This window comes from Cyrtonyx montezumae, unplaced genomic scaffold, assembly GCF_038088225.1.
Source record: "Cyrtonyx montezumae isolate F1298 unplaced genomic scaffold, pur_monq_1.0 scaffold_4, whole genome shotgun sequence".
Classification (NCBI taxonomy): Eukaryota; Metazoa; Chordata; class Aves; order Galliformes; family Odontophoridae; genus Cyrtonyx; species Cyrtonyx montezumae.
The window spans coordinates 1052501-1057500 of NW_027072045.1; the positions used below are offsets into that span (position 1 = coordinate 1052501).

General features: G+C 50.8%; 2 protein-coding genes across 15 annotated transcripts in view; both read left to right on the top strand.

Annotated features, from left to right (window-relative positions):
• Positions 1 to 5000, top strand: part of CUNH10orf143 (chromosome unknown C10orf143 homolog) — a 64592-nt gene that overhangs the window by 50496 nt on the left and 9096 nt on the right. The gene's annotated exons all lie outside the window — the stretch shown is intronic.
• The window catches only part of EBF3 (EBF transcription factor 3), a 115323-nt gene that overhangs the window by 8458 nt on the left and 101865 nt on the right, over positions 1 to 5000 (top strand). The window lies entirely within an intron of this gene.

The following is a 5000-nucleotide window of genomic DNA, read 5'->3' on the forward strand; positions in this document are numbered from 1 at the left end:
TTGGGTGCAAACACAAAACCAAGGCCTCATACCGACGGTGCCGCCTGCCCTCCCACCTTCCCAATCACTGAGAGCCGTTGTTTACCTCGACGTGGCATTCTCATGCAGCGTGGCCGAGTGCATGCACTTCTGCTGCTGTACACGTTGAGGTGTCCTCTACCACATCAGGGCTGTTCACACGGGGCAGCAACGCGCGGAGTAACCCACAAACTGCAGCGCAGTCAGTGGAGGGATGCTGCAGGAAGAGCGTCCCTGGGAAATCAGGCTGACCCAAAGAAAAGCAAATAAAAGAAAGGAAAAGGCCCATATTTTCTTTGCGGTGTCGCTGAAAAGGATGGGAGTATCATTTTCATAGTGGAATAATGTTTTCTGGGAAAACACAAAAGCAGATGTTCCTCATTAGGAACACCCATTGTCTACATATCACAAGTATGAACAGATAAATCTATCCTATTTCACCCATACATTCCAATGGCTGTAAATGATTACAGGATGCCGCAGTAACTGCTAAACCAAAACCACACTGTGTGCTAAAATAATTCCTCTGTGCCATCACGATATGTTTTATTGGAAGGTATGGAAATTCCTGGGAAGATACATCCTCCTGCCTTTTCCTTTCCTTGTTTGGCTACAAAAGCTCTGCGGTGGCCAACTGTTGAGAAGCAAGGAGTGATGCTGGAGGAGCAGGGCACGGGGCAGCTTGGGACCTGGGGCAGCTTGCAGGCAGCAGGGGCAGCTTGCAGGAAGGCAGCTTGCAGCTCGCAGCTCACGGGCAGCTCGCACGCAGTTTGCAGGCAGCAGTAGCAGCAGGCAGCTTGCAGCCAGCAATGGGCAGCATGCGGGCAGGGAGCTTCCATGCAGCGGCGGGCAGCTCCTGTGCAGCTCCCGTGCAGCTCTGACGCAGCGGCGGGCAGCTCTCCTGCAGCTCACGTGCTGCAGCGGGCAGCTGGCAGGCGGGCAGCTCTCGTGCAGCCATCGCATGCAGCACTGGAGCCCGTGCACCGTGGCATGGCTTGCACGCCCTGCACTGCTCCTCCAGATGGTCCCCATGCCACCCCGCGCTGCTGGCACCTCTGCAGGCAGCCAGGGCCCCCTCCCCACAAAGCTGGCGCGGCGCTGCAGGGTTTGGAGACTTATCATTCCGCGTGTGTCCCACTTTCCTGTCGGGCAGCCAGACATCTGTTTATCCCATTTCTTTCGTACAGAGTTTGGAATAGCTTTAGTTTGGGGGGGGGGGGGGAATAAGAAGTTTTGTCATATTCAGCAGCTGTTGCCGAGCCCCGCAGCCCCCAGCATACTTGTGGGCTGACCTCGGGCCGCGGGTGCTGCCCGCACCCTGCACCTCTGCACGGCCTGGGTGCTCGCTGTGGCTCTGTCCAGGGGTCTCCCCCCAGCCGTGTCGCGGGGCTGCACCCCGCTTGCGGTGCCGGAGCAGCGGGCGCAGACTGACGGGAGGGTTTTTTAGGCACCAGTGTTTCCTTTCACTTCCTGTCACAAAGGTCAGCGGGAGCGACCTTTGCTGGCGGTGCCGGGCGCTGAATTATTCATGTGATTGACTTTTTGTCAGCGCACACAGTTGTGCTCTGGGACGTTTTATTCATTTACCTCATTTAAAGCGCCTTTCTGCACCTGTTCAAGTATTAATATCATGTAATTTGGGCCTAATGCCGATTTTGCTGAACACTCATTATATTTTTTATTAGCTATATTTCCAAACGATTATGTATGATTATTACCCAGCCTTACAAACAGCAATGGGTTATTCCCCAGACCTTTACATCTTCTTGTCAGGTTGTTTTCAGAAGCGAGGAGGATAAACATTTGACCAGTCCCAATGTTTTTATTCCTACTCCATATCCAACCAGAGAACTTAAAGCTTTTTCCCTTATGGCTTTGCGAAAGCGTGATTAAATCCAACTCTGCGGAAGCTGTACAAATGCCAGCATTTATAAGGTCAACGCTTTTGTTAAAAATGCTATGTAAATGAGGATCTGCAAAAAGGGACATTAAATAAAATTAAATTCATTGTCTTCTTTAATGTCATTTACATTTTGGCTAAGCCCTGGCCTGTCAAGGAGGATTTTTTAAATAATTTTAATTACACATCATTTAGGGATCCAAGGTTTTCTATTCAGTAGCATTTGGATAACCTGCAAAATGGTGACTGTTTATTAACTTCTTAAATGACAACTTGTCATCTCAGCTGCACAGCGCAGGGAGAGCAGAGCGGTGCGGTGTCAGCTTCCTTTAATTCTGACTTTTCCTTAAGACGTGGGCACAGCTCCTGAAGAACCAACCTCGCCGCGCACCCGCTGCTCCTCTGCTCTCATTGTCCTGGAGGTGCCCCCAGCACCAAAGTACATTATGAAGCCACAACTTTCCCAGGCAGCCGTTCCCTTAAAAAATGTCTCCACCAGCAACCGCCTGTTGTGGTTTTCCTCGGGAGGATGTGGCAGCTCCCTGGCTTTGCACCGAGGACAGAGGCAGACAGCTGCCCCTGCTGCACTCAGGTGTGAGCACCTGGCTGCTGCTCAGAGGGCGATGCTGGGAGCAGGGGATGCTCTGTGCCGTGCTGCATCGCCACGCTGGGCTGTGCAGAACACACGGCGTGGGGCAGCAGAGGAGCAGGGCAGAGCAGAGCACTGGGCACACCGCACCCAGGGAGTGCTGCTCGGTGCCTTCCTCCTCTCCTCCTTTCTCCCCTCCTTTCCCCAGGCTGCCTCGGCCACCGTTGACATCCTCCTCTTAATCCCCGCTCTTAATCAGAGCGTGAGGTGCGGTTAATGAAATTGTGTAAATACCTGAGCTGCTGGAGGAGTGCTCCCAGCATCCTCCAACCATTGTTCCAGGCAAATCCCCAACGTGTTGGAGGAGACTTCTGTAACACTTTTTTTTTTTCCTCCCCGTATAATACTTGATTATTTGCAGGGAGCCAAAGGCATCGCAGGACTGCTGTAGGAGGGAGGAAGGGAATAGCTTGCTTTGGTGAGAAAGGAAAAGAGGGGGCAGGGATTTGAGCAAAGCTGTCAAAAACTATACTGCAGGAGGTACCCTGATGCAAACCATCCCGTGCTTCTGCTGCAGCCTTATCAGGTGAAAAGCAAAGATACTGCCAGAGCCTGTAATTTGGTTAGGATGCCTTTGATGAATTGGATTAGGTTATGGAAAAATCTTTCAAACTCAGAGTTCTGGTACGCAAGCTTACAGGAAGTAAATAATTACCCTCAGACAGCAGATAATTAAAAAAAACAACCTGTGAAGCAAAGTGGTAGAGATGGCTTTAATAAAGCTCTGCGCACGACGCAGGGCTGAGGGCTCTGAGTGCTGCGGGGCCATTAGGGACCACTGGTGGGGCACGGGGACCCCGGGTGGGGAGGGAGGAAATTCCCAGCTCGAGGATGGGAATTGTCACCGCAGACGGCGGGAGGTGATTGACAAGCAGGGCTACAGGAAGGGAGAGCTCGGGGAGCTCAACCTGCGCTTGGCAGCGCTTCCAGGGCTCGCGCTCCAGGAAAATGAGAACCATTCACCTCGGCCGGGCTGCCAGAACACAAGCTCCTCTTGTTTGTTTATCTTCACAGCAAATCTCACCAAAAATGCTTGCGGTCAGAGCGATGTATAACACAACACTATGCCGGCGTTATTAATCCGCTATTAAAATAAAGATGGAACTGCGCTTGAGAAAAAAAAAAAAAAAGAGAGAGAAAAAGAAAGAAAAAACGAAGCTGGGGGGGGGGTTATGGGCTGAGGGGTACTCGGGGTTTTACGAGATGCAGCGATCGGAGTTTGCTGTTCACTGTTTTGGTTCATTAGCGATTTAAGCTGAAGGAAGCTCGCTGGTTCCTCAGTGCGTCGGCTCCGCCAAACGCAACAGCGCTGGCTCCGTTCTGGTTTGTGTCTTGTTGCTGAAGGAGCTCTCCCGATTTCTCAGCGAGGGGAAAAAAAAAAATCCAGAGTGCAAATAGCATTTGTTGCGTAGAAGGGGGAACGTGTTTGTTCCGCCGTGTTTGTGGATCCCGGTGTGCTGGGCTGGAGGCAAACAGAGCAAAGTGAAATATCGGCGATACTTTCAGCAGAAGTTTCACAGCCAGAAAATTATGCAGAGCCAATCATCGTGCGGTCGCCGTGCCAGAAGTGCAGAAAGTAAACTGCATCATTTGAGCGCAGCGGTGAGGATAGTGTTGTGTTTTCCCAATAATTCACTGGGAAATGAGTTTAACATGTGTGGAAAGGAAGGGGCTTACATTTGTGTTGTTGTAAGACATGTAGCATGGGCCCAGCTAGCGGAAGGAGTCGGCTCCAGCTTGTCTCTAGTGAAAGACGAAACACGGTTACACATCTGGTGAGAAAGAACAGTTCATTTGCCGAGACAGCTCGCTCTCTGCTGCAGCTGAAAGGAGCTATTTTGACAGAAACAAAGCCATGGGGGCTGGGGTGAGCGATTAGCAGTATTCTGCCCACTAAAAAACTCCTTGGCCTTAATGATAAAGAAATAGGAAAGGAAATAAAGAGACCTGGCCTAATCCTCGGGCGCTGTTTAAGCAGGCTTTCTGAAAGCAGCAGTGCAAACAGTGGCTTCCACGCACAGCTCCCACTGCACTCTGTGAAAGTTGCTAAAAATAAAGGAAAGAACGAAAAATAGCGCAGAAGTTGAAGGAGCTTTTGAGCAGATTTCTTCAGGCAGAAGCCCGGTCTGAGTTTCAGGATAAAGCCATTTATCTTCACGTTCGGGCATGGGAAGAAGGGAACCTGGCTGCGTGTGAGATGGTGGCACCCTTGTTTTAAATGTGACCTCACTGCTGAAAACGTTCCCCCAGTGCTTTCCCTGCTCACAGCCTCTCAGAATGCTCAGCTTGGTTATAAAGCAAACACCAAGACCTATGGAAGCCCCCGATCTACAAAACCCCACAATCCTATGGTTTGAGTGAGGTTATTAATACACAAAGGAGAGATGTGAGTGCCCTTTATTTTGAATAACAACCAATAAAATTGAATTGGTC